The following is a 23,200-nucleotide window of genomic DNA, read 5'->3' as shown; positions in this document are numbered from 1 at the left end:
GTGTTGGAAGCACTTCAAAGTGCACACAAAGAGGCATAATTCCTCCCCTGAAGACTTTATAATCTAGAAATGTTGCCAAGTCGTTTATTCTTGTCCCACAGGAGTAAAACAAAATAGAGAATGATTACTTAAGTGCTGTATTATATTGGATCATGTTGAAGCCTATACTGCATCAAAAAAACTTTACTCTTTTCCTTCCTACTTTGTAATACATTTTTGCCACTAAGAAAGGATCCATACCAGCAGTTTGAGATTTGCTGAAACTCTACTTGCAAGATATTAGTGATTAAACTCACTTGTATAGTCACAACTTGCAAATGAACTTGATTGAATGTAAATGTATTTTGCATGCTCATCACAACTTGAACTAAGTCAAACTTTCACTTCCTAGAGTCATCATTTCCAAGTCAGACCTCCAGCAAAACTTTCCTTTGGCTCACAGCCAACTGCCTGCACTTGTCTACAAGTGTGTCCTGCACCGTGGACCCTTGAACAATGGAAGTTCAGAAGTTTCTGCAAACAAAAGTAATCCATCGTTTCCACTGCAATAGAAAGTATCCTTTATAAAAGAGAACAGTAAACACTTCCTGAAGAGGAGTATTCACTTCCACAGAATTAGTTCATCAATTCCTTTTCCAAACACATCCATCCCTAATCAACTTCCCTCCTGTAATGCCGACCCTAACATTAAACAATACCACAGCTGCTAACAAGGTAAATGTGAGCAGGGGTGTGCTAAACCTTAGAACTCAAGAGAAATTAAATTCTAGAGAGATGCCATACATGCAAAAGTCAATAAAGGTGAGTACAAAGACAAGAATCTGGTAAATAATAATGATTAATAATCTGTTCTATATGATTTAAATTCTCTGTATTACCAAATCACATGATGCTCATCAAAGGTACCTAATCCTTTTTTGTGATGGTACTTTACTTTCTTATGCTGGTAGGTAGATGCCAGGACATACTCTAACAGCCAAAGAAGATCAGGAATTAATGTGACTCTTCTGAAGTTAATGGAATGTCTGTCATTTACTTCAGTGGGACCAGAGTCTCACACTGAACATTAACAATATAAAATTATTTCTGTGGGATTGCTCAAGGGTTAAAGTTCTCTTACAGTGTGAAAAAGTGAAGCTAAATCTCACTCTTAATGAGAATGGGTTGTTTTCTGTCCAAATAGCATCTACTTCAAATTGCAATAATAGAATAATTTCCCTTTCTGGAGATTGATTTGTAGTCTGATTTTTTTGCTTTTCTTTATTTTGCCTTTTCATATACTAGCCAAGCTGAGAAAAAGGTGAAAAGGCAACCTATTGGCATACAGTGTTGGGAAGTAAAACAATTTCAAAAGCCCGTTTACACTCTGAAATTGCAAGTAACCTTTAAAATAAATATACCTCAGCAAGACTAGAAAAGAAACAAAAATATTTGTCTCCCTTTGGTAATTTATTTTGTACATATAGTAAACTATTATCAGTTTTACTTTTTCATGGAAAATGAACTTTAATTTTCCAATGTTACGAGACAGAGTGATTGTGTCATTCTCTCTGTGTCGTTCTCTGGGAGAATTTCATGTGCATGCTGACCAGCAGACAGTGGAGCAGTGATTATAGCATATATCAGCACATCCTTGACACTGAAGAGACTTCAGGTAGAAGTCTTTTACTTCAAGTGGAAGCAAAAAGGGTCAACACTGCTCTTATGTCCAGATCATTTGACTCCAAATATTTGTGATATTTGATATATTATTTTTTCTCTCTCTCTAATGTTTTTTCTCTCTGTTTCAGCAGAAACCTGGAATTTCTATTCAAAACCAAAACAGAAAGTTTTTATTTTTATTTCCATTCAAGAGAGTTTGGAAAATTCCATCTGAAACTGAACAAGAACACTGAGCTTTCTGGCTTTTTATGGCTTGCCTTGTGTCTATGTTCTCTTCAATGAAAATGGGAAGGTGAATCAGCCAACCTCTGACTCCTCTTGCCTCTACAGCAGAGAAACTGGAAACTCAGTGTCAGAGGTGGTGAATGAGGTCTTCCCAGACATTAAGGTCAAGACACTGAGGAAAGTCCACATGGAAGTGCTGTCCATTTGCAGCTTCCAGCTCCCAGTTTTGGAAGATTTTTCACAGAAAGAGTTATCTAAAACAAAGGAATCTGGAAGCTGGGGACTACCAACAGATGGCAAAGTAAGACGCCATGTGGATGGCCAGAAAAATCTTGAGTTTCATCAGAAACCTGTTTGCCAAACAGAGAAGTCATAAGAAATATTGTGGTTTTGATGTGTTGACTTTTTTGGTAAGGAAAACCTACCACGTTTAAAGAATCTTAACCAGTTCTCAAAGGCATGAGAGAAAACAAGTCAAAGAGCTGGATTTTGCAGCACAGCTCCAGCTTTGTGTTGCACATGAACGTGCAGTGACAGAATTCTGTAGTGTGCATGGATAGGGAGTGGATGGAGCCTAACAGTGTTACAAAATTCTTCATAATCATCAGATAATAATTATTTTATAAGCAATGATGTTAGCAAGATGATGTGACCTCGCCTTGTTTACAAAACAAGCAGTAATACCTGCAAAGTCTGTATTGTCCAAAGAGCCACTAGAAGGGACTTTGCAGTCAAGCAGGTGAGGCAGGCTTCGGGTTCCAGGTCACATCCTCCAAGTGTTGTCCTGCAGTAATTAGTGCAAATTTTTGTATTTATTTCTATGGTATGTATCAATAGACTTGATGTGTCAAAACTTCAGTTGTAGTAATAGTAAGACCTGCATCTACTTTTCTTCCAAAATTTTCCATGTGGAAATTCACTTCTTGTTCAGTCTAGCAGCAATGCAATACAGGATTTTATGAAAAGAATCGAATGTGACTGTCAACAGACAGAGCAGTAGTATTGGATATCTTGTGCTGGAAAGTCAAAATAACACTACATGGAAAATATCAATATGGATTAATCTATAGGCCATGCATTTCACTGTTTATTAAATTGGGTTTAGTTGTATAATGTACATTAAAGTGAGATAAATTCACAATTCACATTTCATTGATTTAGCTAAGTTCAATTGAGAATTTGTGTTGTTGTTTTGTGTATTTATATTTGACTGTTTCTTCCTAGAAGCTTAATCAGTGTAAGCTTACATAGCCAATAAAACCTGCTGTGAAAGCTTGGATCTTTAATACTGTACCATAAGCCACGCTACTGAGGTAGAAAATTTACTGCTGGCCAGAAAAATAAGAACACCCTTCAAGATTATGAAATATATTTTGAAAAGATCTCCAGCTGGTCTTCCAGCTAGCTGGTTTCAGCGAAGGTATCTTAGACGTAGAAAAACATAATTGTGAGAACAGAAAACTGCTCATATGAAAGATACAGCATGCAAATCAAAACTTATAATGCCTTTCTGTAGTCAGATGCATATATTAAATTCAGTGGCTCTTATCATCTAAATACTACCCAGATGTGTAACACCTACATGCATTTCAAGGAAGACTTTAATTTGACTTGGTAGAAAGCCCTTGGAAAAAAATAATGTTTTAATTATTTTTAACTGTATTTTATTGTTGAGTACTTCTTTTTCAGGTAATGGGCTAAAGTATTGTTATGCATCTTATACTAAGTATAGTATACTAGTTTATAACAAAAATGCATATTATTACATATAACGATGACATTTAAAGTTCTGAGTATTTAAAACATATAGTGTGATTTTGCTATTCCATATGTATTGATAGTCATTTTAATATTGAGTAGTATGTTTACAGAAATTGATCCCCATTAATCAGTTTTGATGCAGTATTGTAGAAACAAAATGATGGAGAAACAGACAGACAAAGAATTGTCCCTATCCAGACTAACAAAGGTGTATCTTGAGAGCAGCGAAAAATATAACTACTCAGCTAATTTTGGGTTCACATTGATGGGGTTATTTACTACTGAAAAAAAAGAATGGTTCTCACAGTTGTGCTTATAATATACAGGAATTTCATTTTAAGTAGGCTTTGTAGTTTAACTGGATATTTAAATTATTCCAGGGAAATCAGCTTTGGATTGCTAGCCATGGGTTAGCAGAGAGGCTGTACAAAAAAGTAACAGCCTAACTGCTAAATTGAGGGAAATTCAACATCAAACTCAATGACATTTCTGTCTACTTCTACTGCGGAATTTTATATTTGATCAGTTTCTGTGAATCAGTGGTTTGAACCCGATTACTTTTCTTAGTGGGTGGAGAGGGAAAATCAAAGTAGATGGAACTCTGATTACCACATCCAGAATCTAAAATCTCCTGTGCAGCAGCCTATAGACTTTCACTGGCGCACCTGTATTCAGCTTTTTAAAATATGAAAATCCTTGAATAAATTGTTTCCAAGACACAGAGGATGGGTGTCAGAAAACTTCTGGCAGGAAGTTAAGACAAGAAGGTATCCTAGTTTGAGAGAAAAGGAAGGGTAGGGATATATCTAGAAACTCTAGAATGAAGCAGGGAACCAAAGGAGCTGCAAAGAGCTGGCAAATTACAGGGGATGGGGAAGCTGGTGGCCAGTGCTAGGGGAGAAGAAAGGAGAAGAAAGGCATCCCAGTGTGCACAGTAGGCCTGACCTACAGAAGTAATGCACTATGTGACCCTTTTGTTGATGTAACAACAACAGCAATAAAAGATTATTTTCTCTGGCACTCAAAAGCTTGCCACATAGTACAGCCTTTGATTGATAGTAAAATTAAATTAATATGAAATAATCTTAAAATTACAAAGCTTTCTAGAAGGGTCTTTGATTCTATACATGACTCAATGAAACAAAATTTTAAAGTAAATGTGTGAAACTGAAATTAAATAGACTAAGCTGAAAAATTCACCTAATATAGCCACTACCACTTTGCTATAGATGTTTTCTAATATTACTGAGTCTTCACATAGTGCAATTATAGACTTTCAGGAAATGTTTGAACCAATGGAAATATGCAGAACAATTTGACTTCTTTCAAATTCTACTTTTTGCTCCATTTCTGAGATAAAGTGTTGTGTAGACTGGCAAAATGGTCCTCCTGTGTTTCCAGTAGTTTGTTCATGTTGATAAGGATGATGGTTACAATGGCATATTTTCCTTTCCTGTGTTTCATTTACTAATATCTTCCTTCTAAGCTCACGTATAGGTGAAACTTGGGAACAGTAGAAGTGGAAAATACTGCGAACCTTCAGTTGTGAACATGAGTTGTCTATTTATAATCTGTATGCCCCTCTCACTGGCCTACTGCTCCTCTCTAGAGTGGAAGGTGGAAAATAATGTTGGGGTTTTTTTTTCAAGTATGCTTTTTACTCTCCTTTTTCTTTTCCTTGGGACTGTTTGTTTTTTCCCTTGCTAATTTTCTTCTTCCATTAAATTTTCTTTTTTTTTTTTCCCCTCCAAGCTTTTTGCCAGCGCCCTTTTAAAGAGCTACGGAAAAAACCTTTGCACTTTGTGCCTTCCTCTGAGCACTAGAGAGATTTCACAAACAAATCTTTCCTAACTGGTATCAGTACCTGAGAGTACAAGAGACGTAGAGTATGCACAACTGAGCAACACTTGACTGTGTTATTACTGTTATCATGCTTTTTCCTCTTTTCTCTTTTTGACTGAACTAATTCTCAGCTGAAGGTAATGTTTAAATATGACCAACTTCCAGGCACTCTTTCACCTCAGGCCTATTTGGCACTACACTGAAGCTCCAAGGTTTTCCAAGCAAGTCTAGAGGGACTTGATTCCCTTCATTTCACTACCTGGTAAAAAGCTGATTTCAATTCCATTTTAAAATCGATGTTAAAGCAGCATTGACTTACTAAGTATAACAGGTATGACTATTCTAACATTCAGTATTTTTGTGTCTCCAACTTCCACGTCCATGAGTCAAATGTATCAGAACACTTGGTGTGACATTAATCTGTTTTTATGTGTTCAACCGATATTCATGATTTAGTGCATGAAAGCTATGAACGTATTTTTTTAGCATGAAGCTAAAAATGTATTTTTACCTCTTGTTTCTGCCAAGTTTCCAAGCCAATTCAGGTTTTGGATTTTTTTAATTTCATTTACTCTCAGCAATAAACTTAATATGTTTTTTTCTAAAATGTTGTATCTGACCATTACTCTACCATAATAAAAGAAAAAGAAGGTGACCTCAGAGTAGATTTTCCCTGAATCTTGCACATAAATTATTTTATACATATTTCTGAAATCAATAATTGAAAAATGAAAAATAAAGGCATTCATAACATTCACAAAGATGCAATAAGATAGAATTTAAAGTATTACAATACCTTTAATATTTGCACTTACAGATGGGATCCAAAAGCATCTTCTTTTGGGTATATTCCCACGTCCTAATGATGTGTCTAAGTAGTGTTAAAATCCAAGAAAAATGACATTCTTAAAATTGATATTCCAGCAAAGTTTGGGAAACTAAGCTACTTATACTCTACTTAAGTGCTAGGAAGTAATTTAACCTTATCTCCCATCAACACTACGTCGCAGTTTCTTGTTTTGAACAGAGAATTAGGCCAATGCAACAACACTGCACAAGAGTCTACTGTACATTCTATGGTCTGGTAAACTGCATACCTTTGGTTTAAAACTAAGCAAGACAAGCCACCAGCCACAAGGTAGAGTGATTTGAAAAACTGATTGTCAATAAAACAACTGTAAATGACTTTAGGATTCACTAGTTCCTTTCTTAAACCAATACACATAGCGGCTAAATATCCAACAGGAGTACCTGGTTTTGTTATAAGTTTTGGCAGTTTTTTGTCATATGCAGAACTGGAGATAAAGAGCTTAGTCAAGGTTCCAAAACCATAAGTACATCTTCTGTTTGGTCCTGTGGTTTCCACAGACTTGAATAAGAAAAAAAAATTTCTTGCTTGATGTTTCAGCCTTGTTTAAACAAAATTGGGGCACAGTAATTTGGAAAATATCTCGAGGGTAAACAGCATCCTTGCCCAACAGGATAGAAGAAAAAAGGATCCGCTCAGTTGCAAGCTGGTTACCTTCTGAAGAAACATTTAAATTTGGCATCAGGAATAGAATTAACTATTATTTGTTTTTTGAAACCATATAAATCATAGTATTTGAAGCATGGATGGAAAGCAGCAGGCACTATCACTCCCCCAATTTAATCTTCTCAAACAGTGGGTAGATCCACTAGGATAGGATAACTGACTGTTGCTTACACATCTGAACATAAAAATTATGACTTGGAGGCTATTGGTACACAAAACAATGAATATAAAAGGTTCTTTCCTGAGCTCTCTTTCATTCTCTTTGTACAGATATCACTCCAAATTCTTTTATTTCTGTCTGGACTGGAAATTTCAGAATGCTTATTTCTGAAAAAATCTGTTGATGGTATCATGTCTTGAAACTGTGACAGATAAAAGGATTGAACTTGATGAGAAGGGATAACTAGATCTCCTTGTTTACTCAGTCTTTGGTCTCTCTGTTGCCTTATTTAACAAAATTATCAAGCGACAAACAGTTTGTGCTATGTGCATAATCTCTTGGTAACTACACTAATTACAAATTCAAGTTTAAAACAATCATCTGCTCTAATCTACATTGAATCTGAACATCTTAGCTATTTCTTTCAGCTGTTCTAGACTGAATAATAACTGTACACAAATTCCACCTAGCCTATTTCCTCAATTTTTGTAAGTTATTTTCATATTTGGGTCCTATATCCAAGCTTGTATCATAAATAGTGTGGCCAGCAGGACTAGGAAAGTGACTGTCCTCCGGTACCGGCCACTGGTGAAGTAGCACCTTGAGTCTTGTGTCCAGTTGGGCCTCTCACTGCAAGAAGGACATTGAGGTGCTGGAGTGAGTCCAGAGAAGGGCAACAAAGCTGGTAAAGAGTCTGGAGCACAAGTCCTATGAGCAGTGGCTGAGGGAGGTGGGGTTGCTTAGTCTGGAGAAGAGGAGGCTCAGGAGTGATCTTGTATGTCTCTACCTCCTCTGAAAGGAGATGGTAGCCAGGTGTGGTGGCCTCTTCTCCCAGGCAACTAGTGACAGGACAAGAGGACATAGCCTCATGGTGTATAAGAGGACATTCATGTTGGATATCAGGAGGAATTTCTTCACAGAAAGACTTGTTAAACACTGGAATGGACTGCCTAGGGAGGTGATGGAGTCACCATACCTGGAGGTGTTCAAGAAATGACTAGACATGGCACTTGGTATCATGATTTAGTTGACAAGGTGGTGTTCAGCCAAAGGTTGGACTCGATGATCTCAGAGGTCTTTTCCAACCCAAGTGATTCTGTGAACAGAAAAATTCTTTTTACCATATTAGTGGCAGTGCAGACAATTTTGTGAACTCTAAACGAAAGAAAAATTTAGGCATTTAAAGTGTATTTATCTTTTTAGATGAAATGAACTAGCAAACCAGTCTTAACCTTTGCTTGGTAGCTAAATGCAGTGATGTCCCATTTCTAAGGAATAAATGGAGAGGAGTTATTTAGAAAGCCTCATTAGAAGTTCTTTATTTACCAATGTACAAATATACAAATACCTTACCTGCAAGTCTCAGCTGTACAAAGACTATTAGCTAAAATCGTGTGCTTAGATGTAACATAAGTTTTAAAAAGACTGCACTCTTAAATGCATTATTTGAATAAATGGGGCTCAACTTATAAAATATTGACCTCTAGCTCATGATTCTTGGGCATTTTCTGTAGGTAGTAACTCAGATGCCTAATGTCTGAACAACATATGCATTCTTCAGGAAAGAATTCCCATTTGGAGAAAGCAGGGTTGAAAGTACTTCCTCATTTTTTGAGAAGCTATTTTAAATACATTGAGGAGACCCTAATATAAGTGTCCTCTCAGGAGTCTTTAAGGAATCACTAAAAGGTAAAGTGATTAATAAATGGGATAACAAATTAGTAAAATCTAATTTTTAGTATCAGCTATTGAATTTAAAATGAGATAGTTTTGTGTGTGTATTTCTTCTTACTAGGCAATTGGAGAACCAGATTAATTTAGGCCTTTCCTTCACAATCTTAAATGTGAATCCTGCACATATAATCTATCTCTACATAAGCGCTGTATATGTTTTGGGGATGTATGCATATACTCTATCAGTTCTCAACATAGTCTAATTATTTAATGATTTTTATCACCATAAAGTAGCCATAAAAACAAAGATCTTGGGAAGTTATGTTTCAGATTTGGAGCCCTACTGCCTGTATCCCTGCTGCAGCCTCTGAGCGTTTACATGGCTTACTCACTGTTCAGGAGTGCTCAGGTGACGCTCAGTGACATTCAAAGTACTCCAGGGACTGAAAATATTTGAAGCCTATTACAGCACTGCTTCTCCCCCACTTACACACCTAGTGTCACTAACCAGCAGCTCTGAATAGGGCTCATAATGAGTTACCTCTCTCACCTGACTGCAAAGCCAGGTGTCAGCCGCAAATCTTTACAGACTGAAAGTTCAAACTTGCTTTCAGGTGAACCATACTATGATGGTTCATCTGTTAAAGTCAACATTTCTGTCCTTCTATAATGTATTTACAGCATTTTGTAATTTCTAATGCAAATTAAATACCTGAATACTATACTGGAAGATTATCAGTGTAGTGCTTGTTACGTAAAAATGTGGACATTTTTGCAATGCAGTAATAATTCAAAAAGTATATGTTTTCAGCAGCTGTTCATTTTCTAAAGATTTCAAATGTCATATTCATATGTCAAATTTCTGGCTGACAAGCTACAGCATGAGCAGAATTTGTACACCTTCAATTTTCTATTTAGTATGTACTTCTTAGCTATTATTTTTCTATTTTAGAGATATTCAACATTGAATAGAACATTCAGGTTTCTAAAACACCTTGTCCTGACAATTAAAATACAGCATAACAGAAACCTAAGGCAGAATCCTTCTCAGGTATTGTCAGCAGAACTATTTGGATCTTCAAGGCAAGTGAGATCTGTTCCATACTGTATCGAGTGTCTATGATCATTTTCCCTCTTTTTATGGAACAAATTCTTTACTATGAGGGTGGTGAGGCACTGGAACAGGTTGCTCAGAGAAGTTGTGGATAGCCCATCCCTGGAAGTGCTTGGTTGGATGTGGCTTTGAGCATCCTGGTTTAGTGGGAGCTGTCCCTGTCTATGGCAGGGGGATTTGGAATTAGATGATGCTTAAGGTGCATTCCAACCCAAACCATTCTATGATTCTAAGCACAGAATACGAGTAGTGAGGAAGAATGAAGGCAGCAATTAAACTGAGGGCTGAAAAGCAAACTGTAAGAGTTAATTCACTGAAAGGTTGTCTCAATAGAGGCAAAGTATTTTTTTCCATCAGCCTTCAGTGAAGGGCCTAAGATTTTGGATTTACCTAGTCATTCAAGATAGAGAAGATAATGGTGGGTAAAAATTACTGAAGATTAGAAAAAGATAAACAATTAAAATAATAATTTGAAAATAATTATTGATCAACCGGGAGGAAGGAACAACCAGTAATAAAAGAGTAAGGGGAAGTAATTATTTGAGAGTAGAAATACATTGAAAAGAGAAGTGAGGAGACCTGAAAAACCTCAGAAGAAAAGCTTTGACACATTGCAGAAGCCACCACTAAAAAGTGAAAAATATGTTATATAGGCAGGAGTAAAACTGCCTGTACTAATATATTGGAATGGGGTAAGAAGAAATTAAATATAGAGTCATAGAAATGATCCACATATGTGAGAAAACGACTGTTGCCAGAAGAAGCACTTAAGTCTAAGAGAGTAAGAGGGAGTAATGAAGTACAGGCAGCAAAAACAAGGCGTCACCTAGTCACTAAGAGCAAGATGAGAATACATAATCGCCAGTTTGCAGTCTGGGCTGACACTGGGAAAAGCTAGCACTGCATGGCACAAATGTGCGAAAAGTAGAGGAGGACATTTTCTTTGAGAAGTAAAAAGAGTAAAAGTCTGCACAATGTTTCTGAGGAGGATCCCTTTACTTACCAAATTTAGGAAAATCATAGCAACATGAAATGAGAAAAGCTATGAGATATGTAGGTATGGAAGTAGATATCATTCTAGAGTCATGTTCACAACTGAGAAAATTGTTAGATTTCAAGAGAAAAATAAATCTTTTCAACTGCCCCCAAAAAACACTGGGAGGGGAAAATAGCCAGGCCGGTTCAAGAACAGAATTATTGATATGGAAATGGAGCAGTGGCCACGAGCATACATCAAAATGAGGAAGAAAGAGAAATTAGACTGAATTTGCAATGCTTAGGTGTCCCCATGGAATATCTGATGAGATTTACAACTCTCGTAGCAGACCAAGATAGCCCTGGTAAGAAGATGAATACCTGAATGGATTTAGTTTGTAGAGAAATTCACTGACAGCAAGAGGCTACAGAATCCCTGAGACAGTATCTGGGGATGTCAGAATGAAGTATTGCTATTTGCTCGGCACCAGTATGTCACAGTTCAAAAGTGTAAAGCCTTCCTATGTAACTTTGTTTCCAATACTGAGCATTAAAGAGAACTATGGTTGTGCCTGAAAGGTTTCCTTGGCTTGTCAGTCCAGGAAAAGGCAAATATGTGCAAAGCCATGGCCTCCTTCAGCAAGGCTGGTGAAGTGTCTAGAGAGCGTCATATGAGGAGCATCTGAGGGAGCTCCGGTTGTTCAGCCTGGTGAAAAGGATTCTCAGGGGACAACTTATCACTCTCTACAACTACCTGACAGGACGATGGTGTGTTGGTTTCTTCTCCCAGGGAACTAGCAACAGGAGGAGAGGGCATAGCCTCAAGCTGTGCCAGAGAAGGTTCAGGCTGGTCATCAGAAGAATTTCTTCACTGAAAGGGTTACCAAGCATTGGAACTTGCTACCCAGGGAAGTGGTGGAGTCGCGTATGTGGCACGTAGGGACATCGTTTAATGGTGAATTTGACAGTGCTGGGTTAATGGTTAGACTCAAAGATCTTAGAAGTCTTTTCCCGACTAAACACTTCTGTGATTCTAAGGTAGAGTCATGCCACTCCATCTCTGGTATGGAAAAGCCTGCAAAAATCAGCCAGCTGCAGGATGGGTAGGACACTATGCAGAGAGCAGGGAGCGGCCTGCCTTTGGTACAAACAAGTGCATATACGATGCTAGAGAATAATGTGCAGCTCACTGAAAGCCTGGGGAAAACAGATTGCCCAGGGGTTGGGAGAATTCACATTGCCTTTCAGTAGGTGAGCTGATGGCTGTAAATAAGCAGTTAAGTTTTATTATGGTAAATAAATGCTCGGGGCAGTTCCTAAAGCTTTGGGAGTCTCATTACTGTCTTCTCTCCTGTAAATTCTTGCAAACAATGTTATAAGCAATACTTATGAAAGAGTATATCAGCTACTAAAAATTCTTAATAAAAACCCCAAATAATTGTCACCAAAAGTATATGCAGGCAAAAAATAAAAGCACTGCTCTGGGACATAGCCTACTGTGGATTTTTTAGCATTCTGACAAGTACATTTGAAGTCCATGAATGCCAATGGTGTCTTGAAGTACTGAAAAATTAATACAGATGTTATGGGGAAAGTTGAAAGTCAGTAGGCAACCTCAATATATGATAGATATGGGAAAAAAATTCTGGTAATTGGCATATGTTTAAATATAATTAGAACTTGATGACAGTTTACTAAAAGAAAATTACTGTGTCAGATGTAAATAAATAATAAAGAGAATGTGCAGACAGAAGGATGTTGAAAACTGCTAATGTGGGCATGGATTTAGGTGGGGAACTTAGGAAAAAAGGAATCTGTGTTTAAGACTTTTCCATGGCAAATTCAACCAGTGAATTTGAATCCTGTCCTCCTCCTAATACTCCTGGCTTAGTCCTACAGAAGAATTTCTCAAGAAGGCAATATGTTTATGGGAGTATTTTTGATTTAGCTAACATATTTTTAAACTCATTAAATCATTAAACAAAATTAGCACTTGGATGTATGAGTAACATCTTTCCTATTATAATGAGAGAAAGCAAACTCACCTAAATTCACACTTCCAGAATACTTAATGTACCTTAGATATTTTGGTGTGCATCAAAACAACTTATAATACTGAAGATTAGATATTTACATTTTGATGATTATGTATTTAGAATCGTGACAATTTTAAAAAAAGAACAACAAAAATGCGCTACAAGAAACCAACTCTTAGAAGTTGAATATTAGTCTTCTGCTAGTAAGAAACATGTAAATAACAATTTTTTTGAAACATTCGTAGGCAAATTTTAAAATGTATGTGTAAATATAGGTATACCTATACCTGTATAATCACTTATTTGATGAATGAACTTGATCCATGCTGTATCTACTGGTATTTTTCATTTTATTTAATTTTAATTCATTTATTCATAGTTTTAACCTTTGTAAGAACATCAGTTATTTAAATGAGTAGAAGGTAAACCACATCAACAAAACTGCAGGGTTTAATGTTGGAGATAACTGACATGCATGAAGTCATTGTATTAAAATATTGTTTTTTCTATTGTTTAGCACAGATGGTGCTGGTAATTAATATTGTGCTATTTTTTCATCAGGGGATTCCCTGATTACAAAAGTCAAGCAGTATGTAATAAACTGCTACATTACACTGTATGAATAAATGATTTATGATTTATATATTTATTAATCAAAAATCCATTATTCAAGATGCAAATTATGAAATGTTTTAAAGCTTCTCAAGATACATATTGTGAAAAATTGTATATTTTTATAAAATCCATGATTTATTAAATACAGTATAGTATCAAAAAGATCCCATTTACTTCTCTCTTTTCTAAAGGTTTTATCTAAGTGTTGATGATCACAAACAAGCTCATTAGTAATAGCACATTGGTAATCAAAATATCTTTTAGGGTGTTCCGATACTTCCTGCAAAGGATATTATAAGTACAGTTAGGAATAAATTCTTCTCTTTACCCTATGACGGTAAACATTATAACCTCTGTACCATTTTTGTGTCAGGGTTTGTTTAAATGGAATCTTGCTTTTAAAACACTCATTGAAATCAAAGCATATATTCTAGAAACTAATTTCTAAACAGGATCACAGAAACACACATATATAATCACCTGAAGTGATACCATCGTTCCTTGTTGGTGTATGCTTTTAAATTTTAAAGCACTTTGCACTGTCACCAAAATGTTCATGGATGAGCACCTGTCAAGAAAACCCAGTTGTCCTGTGGTGGGGCCCTATTGACAAATCTCCAAGCTGCGGAACGCAGATCCGTAGACAACTACTTTTAGGTACAAAGTCCTTTCCAAATTACTCACCAAGAGAGTAACAGCAGCAACATTGTTCCAGGCCACATCCTAAATAGGCACACTCCCAGTCCATCCATTGAAACTGCAAATGTAGGTTGAGATGATTGAAGCCTGCCCTCCAGATTGGAGGAATTCCTAAGTATAAATATGCGTGGTAAACTAGCAAGGATATGGAAGACAAACAAGGTGCATGAGATATGCTTCAATTACCCACATGTGCGAATTAGTAACCATAACTAGTATAAAATGAATTCCTTTACTGGTTCTGCACATATTCCACCCAGAAGTGGGTTTTTATCATCTGCCTGTAACCTCTTGTCGACATATCTTTCTCTTGTACAGTCAACTTAAATGGTACAGAAATACAGGTTATTGACTGTATTAGACAAGAAGAACCCTCATTTTTACACTCATCAACTTTTCAAAAGATTGCTTTCCTGGAGAATATTTTCAATGATATTGTTCTCAGAATGAGCCCCTGCTGTGCTTCACCTTCATCTCCTGACCTGATCTGGGGCAAGTGAAAACCTTACCTGTGCCACTTATTTTGAGAATGAGGAAAAAAATTTTTCCCTTCTACCTAAAATACTGGGATGCCTGAAATGGATCAAAATCCATTCTGTAAGAGTCAGACATGTGGGAACATTTATCTAGAAATGGTTGGGACTGTAGGTTGGGTGGGTAAGAATTTTCATGCCTGTATTTGGAGAGCGAGTGATATGATTAACCAGATGTCCTTATGCTTTTTCAAAACCTGAAAAAGGCAAGCTCTAAAGTAAATGTTTTCCAGAAATATTTCCATATTTTGAGGTTTTGCAGACTGTATTTAATTTAATTCATCTGCAATTCAGGGCTGGAATTTTGAGGCAAAAGATTTAGATATACAACATGACTTTTCAAGGAGCAGAAAACAGAATCAAAATGTTCATATCAAAGAAAAGAATACTTTTGTCTTCTGAGTCAAGATGCCTGAGTCCTAAGCAACAGCAACTACCTAGTACATGATACTACAGACTTTAACACTTGTTTCTAAAAACAGCCAATTATTTTTCCAATAAAAATCCTAACTACATCTACTGCAAAAATAAGTAATTTCCTGTATTCAATGGATTATGAACATATTCAATCAAAAACATATATTTCAGAAGCATACTGTATGTAGTATCTGTCTCTTTTTTTTTTATTATCAGCTATTATTATACTTTTTGAAGATATGTGAAATGTCTATAAAACCATTGAATACCGTAATTAATAATTGCACTTAATCATTAGTAGTAAAGCAATAGATAATTTGAATGTACACTCATGCTCTACTAAACGTCATCTTTAAAGTACACATTTATTTTAAAAATCAATACCTTTTAGCCATTGCAACTTTTGAAATCACTTTAGACTAAATTGAGTAATGCCAGATATTATTTACATTTTCATCAGATGTTCTGCAGATTTCTCTCCAAGTTTCTCTATTGATATGCACCCTTAACAGGGAGGACAAAATTATGTACTTACAATGTAATTTGCAAGAAAACATATTTTCTGTTTAACAATGTGAAATTATTTTACCTTTCAAATTAGTAATACCTGTCATACATTACATTTTACAATCTACAAATTTATTATGCCACTACTGAGTTTCAAGAATCTCTGGGATTTTTGTTCCCACACAAGAACATATACATTTGTGTGGGTTCTTTAAAGTTCCCTGATTTGTTAGGTTATTATAACATGAACTAGCACATTAGAATGCAGACTATGTATCTACACCATAAATTTTAGGGAGAAAAGCAGTATTTTAAAACAGACTAATACTGGTACAGTATGTAGCATTTATGTTTTGCTGCATGGAAAACAGCAGGTTTTAAAAAGAAACCTTTGTCATGAAGCAATTAATCCAGCTTGTTAACTTTTTAATGGAAAGATGTTACAAGGAGTGTAATAGTAGTTCCACTTGTAAACTATCTCACAATTCTCAGTTCTCTGTTAAATATTACTGTAATGTAACATATTGCATGTTTCAGATTTGCAACAGAACAATTTAAGGAAGAGCTAATAATTCCCACAAATAAAGCAATAATAAAGCTCATCGTGATCACTGAGACTCTTCTCCTAAAGTGGAAAATGAATTGCTTAGAATTTCAGCTTTCCATGGGATTTTTCTTTAATGTTTTTTACATGAATATGTTTAATGAATATAGGAAGCAAATGTGTAAATATCCAGCTTTAAGCTAGTATAATAATCTTTCTTTCAAATTCATATTTCACAGATACAGTGTTGACTAACTGCATAAAGTATATTAGTCCAAATCACAGAGGATTTGTTCTTAAATCAGAGTCCTTGAATCATATGATATCAGGTCCGTAATGCATTTTTATATGAAGGACTATTTATTTTCTAGTAACAGTGAAGGAATTTAAAATGTGTAAAATGAATCTTCCTACTACAATATTTTCTCCTTTATGAGCTTCTGCTTTGACTAAACCAATGACATCCTGGCTTGTATCAGGAATAGCGTGCCCAGTGGGACTAGAGCAGGGATCGTCCTTCTCTACTGGGCACTGGTGAGGCCACACCTTGAATCCCGTGCTCAGTTTTGTGTCCCTCACTGTAAGAGACATGGAGGGGCTGGAGCATGACCAGACAAGGGCAACAAAGCTGGTGAAGGGTGTGGAGAACAGGTCTTACAAGGAGCACCTGAGGGAGCTGAGGTTGTTTAGTCCGGAGCAAAGAAGGTTAAGGGGATTCCTTATCACTCTCTACAACTACCTGAAAGGAGGTTGTTGCAAAGTAGAGGTCTCTTCTTCAGAGTAACAAATAGTAGGATGAGAGGAAATTGCCTCAGATTGTGTCAGGGGAGTTTGGATATCAGGAAAAATTTCTTCACAGAAATGGTTGTCAAACACTGGAACAGGCTGCTCAGGAAAATATGAAGTCACTGTTCCCAAAGGGATTTGAAAGATGTGTAGATGTGACACCTGAGAACATGGTTTAGTCGTGGATTTGGCAGTGTTGGGTTAATGGTTGGATTTGAGGATCTTAGAAGTCTTTTCCAATATAACTGATTCTATGGTTTTAGTTGCTTTAATTCTTAGTTGCTTATATGTCTCATTTAAATCTGGTTATATGACCATACTTGTATGTTGCTTGGATGAGTAATAATTACAGACAGTGAAATCATCATAAAAACAATTCCATATAAGTCGCTGGATATTTTTTGGTCCTGCCACTGCAGGCTTTTATCATGAAAACCTCACAAAATATGTGCTTTCACTGACCACAATTTTAAGCTGTCAGGATTACAACTATACATCCAAAAGGACTGTAGGGTATTAGGAAATGTTCTAAACTTACAGATTCCTGTACCTTATTGCAACTGATTGCATGACTGAGATCAGTGGCTAATTTACAACACTGGATCTATTTAGTCAACACCAAGGCTGAAATAATTTGTAATTGCAACACATGTAAGGAAATATGCATGTGCAAATGCAAATCAGGTACTTCCATTTTTAAAGACTTCTCTACATTTCTACTCAATTTATTTATTATGGGTTATTTTTTATATATGCATGATACTATAAATGCAGGAAATCATACTACTGAGGAAAATACTTGATGAAATCTTTATTGTTACAAGATGATACCATAGAATACCTGGTTTAGTTAAGCAAGTGAACACTTCTTAATGTAGGTGGTCTTTATCTGGAAAATACATGATAAGGAATACAATTCAAATAAATTGAAAGTTAATATTTTAGCTCAGACCAAGAAGAAACCTAGAGCTAAAGGTAAATGACTTTTCATACTTAGGGGAATAATATTTTTAGCAATATTATTATCCTTGGAATTACACCATTAAAACTTACTACATTGTATTAGAATTTTCTTTCTGTTTCATTCTGCCAAGTATCATACCTCAGGATCAATAAGTAGATAATAAACTTCATTTCTTACATTGAGCAATTACAAATGTGATCTATGGCAGCTGAAACACAGTACTAGGATGAAGTAACGTTCTAAATCTATGTGAGTAGCTTCATTATTGAGAAAAAAACAGCACTGGAGTTATTGGACACTTCTGCTCCCAACAAAGTGAGGAGAGTAAAACATGTACGACAATTTGGAGTGATTTCCTACCTTCCTGTCTACAGCTCTCATCCTTTACTTTTACTGATAGATTGCAGATATTCATTATTCTTTTTAAAGTATCTACAAATACATGTCCTACTATATTTTAATCTCTACACTGAACTTTTTACCCAGTACTGCAGAGTTTGACAGTAGTAGGAGCTGTGTGTGAAGGTCTAGAATAGCATATGGCCTGAAGTCCAGCTGGATGTCTGAGCATGTCATTCCAGACTAGGTTTGGATTGCTCAGTAATTAGCAACTGACTGTTTAATACTGTTAACTCATTTTTACTTTGCAATTCATGTCTCGCTTTTCAAAATTCTAAAAGCACAAATTGTGTGAGTGCCAGCAAAAAAATAATAGTAATGAGCTCATTTTCATACCATTGGACCCATTTTCATGCTGACTGGTGACGGTTTCCAAAACTGAGCTTTACTGGCAAACAGGGTCCTACTAGCATTGTCCTTCCAAATGCCTGGAGGAAATAATCCCAGGTTTCAAATGGAAAAATAAAAAATATGCTCAATTCTATGTTGGTTTTAGCTTTATTTTTGTTATGATCTGCAATAGCCTGTAGTAAATTCAGCTTTGGAAAAAAAAAATTTTTCTTTGTTAACGGTTTGAAGTAATTGCATTCCTGCTCATTAGGTGCTACAGACTCAGGCAGTTGAGCTCTCCTTGCTCTATCTCAGTGAGGCAAGGAGACTTACTGTGATTTGTCAAATGCTGGCAACTCTATGGCTCTGCCTTTTCTATTACCAGGCTGCAATCTGCCTCAGAACAGATCTGTAGTGGAAAGTTTTTCCTCTAGGCATTTTTGCTTCATTGTTGAGGTGTATCTGTAATCAGGCAACAGCAAAGTCGTGCAGATACAAGCATCAAGAGGGTACCTGTTCTTGTGTTTGACTTGAGCACAAAACCCACTTACTCTAAGAAGGGCCATCTTCTTTTCCAATAGGTTGGAAACCCTCATCTGTTATTTCTTCATTTTCTATTTTAGTGCCTGCATCCACATGCCCTTTTAGTTTTGAAATGGTTGCCTCCCTTTTATTTGCCAAAGGCCACCTTCAATTTTCAGGTCCTATTTCAAGTACTGTTCTGGAAAGCCTGTCTGAATGCAGTGAGGCTTTTTTACCACTTCATTTGTATATCACTGACCAGTGAATGTTACAAAACACTCTTTCTCTATTGGGCTTACTCCACTCCTGTTCCCAAGTCAAACTGCCCCAGGGCCAGAGAAGATGGCTGAATCTGATTCTGATTCTGCTCGGCTCTCACCAAAAAACAAACTATCAAGGTGGGTACATAAAGCATGTAATGGCATTCCTGGTTCCAGGAAATGCTATATTTTTTTTTTCTGTCAGAAACATTAGCTAAAGGTTGAGTGTATTTATGGGCTTTTCATCCAGATACTCCTTTTTGAATATATTATGCTGGGAAAAATTTTGTTTACCTCTATTTTTTGGGGATTTTTTGATACAATGGTAAAAATACACATTTTACACCTAAACTGTAATGTCTGTCCTTGAAAGCTCCATCTTATAATTCTTTCTAATACAGACAACAACTTTTTAGCTCTGTGCCAGGATTTGTGGCAAAAAGATTGATTGTACTCTGCAAATAAATTCAGCATTTTAGCTATAATTTCATGCTCTTTAAGAGAGATTCTGACAGTTACTGAAAGTTTTGTATAGTCCATTCACTTTGGTTTTGTACAACGAAGGAGTTCAGAATTTTACGTGCTTTAGTTCTCTCCCTAGGTCTAGAGGAAAACAAATGAGAGACGGAAAGGAAGAGAAGAAAGCTCCCTGGCTCTATCAGTGTGAATGTCATGGATACCTTGTTGATCATATTGCAGCTCATATGAAAATTTCATATTTTTTTAGACCTAAACACTTATATTAGACACAAGAGTGTGTGATAATATCTGGTAATTTATTTATTTACTCTTGCTGCTAATAGTTCATCCTGGAGGTTAGAGTTGGAGTTAAGGGTACATTTTTGTGTAGGATATAAAATGAGGATGCAAATCTATTTTTATTAAAATGAAGTATGACATCTATCCAGCTGGACTTCTCTGAATCTATTTGTTCCCTCATAACTACCTATTAAACTCTTACTGCTACATATCCATCGCAGTAGGTTACATGAGCAGGTAATCTCGCTGTTCATTTCTTAGGCCAAAGATCATTTGAGGACCCTCATCAAGGCTCCTTTTCAAAGATAGGGTCCTATTGCATCTACCCAGTTATTCTTGTGGGAGGGTAGTTGTTTGGTTAGTTGTGTGGCTGAGTTAGGATTTTGTGTTATTTTTTACTTAAATTTTTATAATAACAAAACACCAAGCTCTCTTAATGGAACTTATGCAGGGATTTTATGGACAAATCATCAGACCCACTTGCTTTTAAACGTCTCTGCGCTTACCTACAGTATTTTGTCTACTTGGTTGCTAAGGGACTTACTTTTTGGGCTGCATATCACAACTGGTTTCCCAGGTCTCCTTGCTAAGCTTAATACATTGGACATCTAATAACATAGCCACACTCATTGCCAGACTTCCAGCATAGTGAGGACTTTGGTTTTACTCTTCACATCTTCAGGAAGGTGAAAGTGGGTAGACACAATGAGTTTTCAATGATTCTAAATATCAATCAATCTTTGCATTGTAGATGGTGTATGCATGCCAGGACAAACAAAAAAACCTTTGTATTCTGAATGTAGCCTGGCAAATTCCTATGCGTCTATGACATTCCATGGTCTGATTCATCACTTGACCATAGCTGATACATGTTAAAATCCGTTACTTATGCTGTACTTTATGCCAGGTGGCCCAATATACAGAGGGCATGCATCTGGGAACTGAAAAAGATTTTCCTTCCTTGATACAGGTGTCACTGCAAAACTGCTTCACAGTACATTAAGTAGAATTCATATGCTGAACAAAATCAGAAACCTTAAATTAAACAGAGCAATATTTTTGGAAGGAGCAGGGAAATTCCTTTAAGTAGAATTTACAAATCAACTGGTAATTCATTTACAGTTGCTTTCCAGTTATAAAACTGAGGATAGATTAATGCAAGGCAATGCTATGCATGGATAAATTGCAATCATTTGATTCGCACTGAATCTAGGCTTCTGACTGAGGGTACATTTCTGCAGAGCACTGATCTCATTGTTTATGGCTAAATGTTGATCTTCTATAAGGCCAAATCAATACAGAGATTGATAAAAAGGAGCTTGAGAAATTCATGTTTATCATCTGAAACAAGTGCTGAAATATGTTGAATAACTGGAAGATTGCTGTGTGCTACAAATTCCCTTTTTTCTGAATGCTGTGACTGTTGCCATTCTTTTCAGGAGAAAAAAAGTATTCATTCTATGCTGCCATGTCATGAAATCCTCCGAAGTATTAGTGCAGAAATTTTTGTTCTTAAATTAGTACGGTAATTTTTAGTTACTTAAATAATTATTACAGAATACTATTATGTACAACAGGATGACAGGTGAAATATAAATAGATATAAAATATAAAAGGCATATGGTTTTAGTTGATATCTATAATTTTATTTTTAGCTAAAATAAGTTTGGCCAGTTTGAAATATTTTTGTGTGGTTTAATCATGTCAGTACTGAAAGTTTGCAGTATAAATTCTTAGAAGATCCTTTCTGATAGAAATGATCAACAGTGATTGTTGTGTAAGCTTAATTAAACCTGATTTTACCACCAAAATTGTACTGAAACTCAAGTCTTACTAAAGGCAATACAGATTTTGTGATTGACTTCAAAAGAGTCAAGATTTCATTGTAAGAGATATTTCTATCGTAATATGTAGTTCATGTAATCTGGTTACTATTTTTTTCTCCCGAATTAGGTTAAATCAGTTATTTTTACTAAAAATATTACACAATTGGAAATTAATATCTCAAGCACTTCTGAATATTGGCTATTAACTTATTTACTTACTGATACTACAGATATATGCTGAAAGAACACAAATGTTGTTCTTTAAGGATTTTAGTTATGTGCTAAATACACAATTTTACAAATGTTTAAAAATTTTGATTATTTCAAATGTGGTTTTAACTATTTCTCTTAAAAACTTAGAGAGTTGAATGTGTACATAATTATTTTTTCTGAAAAGCATTTTCAAATATTTTGATTTTGCCAAAACTGTAATGTTAAAATTGTAATATGCCAGAAATATCCTTAAGTTCACTAGTGCTTTAAGACTGTCTGTCATTATGAAGCAACTGGAAAACCTTCTTTGTTCTCTTTCTGATATATAAAAACATATTCTAGTGTGATCACTAGTTATTCTTGTATGGTGCATTTTATTGCCTGAAAATCCAAACTAGAACAGTGACATTTTCTTTACTTACTAGTGACATACATTTCATTACAAGTGCTATTTTTATGTGGTGATGTGGCCCAACAATGTATTAAGCTCCTTGTTTTGTATATTAAATGGATGTTGCCACAAATATCATTGTTTTGCTGTATGTTTCTTTTTTTTTTTTTTTTTTACTCTGGTATGTGCCTGGGAGTTCCTCTAATTTATTTTTTTATTTCTTTCCCATGTATTTTTCAAATGAAAGATGCCTGTCTAATGATAACAAAGATTTCCTAACAGCTAAATCTCCATTTGCAGTCAATGTAGCAACTTTTCCCCCTCTGTTAACTGTGAGTGTCAACATTTCCTTCCACAACAGTGTAAATTGCTGATTTCTAGCATATGGGCATGAAATGCTAGATACGTTGTGGCTTAGCTGAGGCATTAAAGAAATCTCTCAGTGTTGCTGA

Source organism: Corapipo altera, unplaced genomic scaffold (assembly GCF_003945725.1).
Source record: "Corapipo altera isolate COAL_440 unplaced genomic scaffold, ASM394572v1 52b, whole genome shotgun sequence".
NCBI lineage: Eukaryota > Metazoa > Chordata > Aves > Passeriformes > Pipridae > Corapipo > Corapipo altera.
This window is presented reverse-complemented; position numbering follows the sequence as displayed.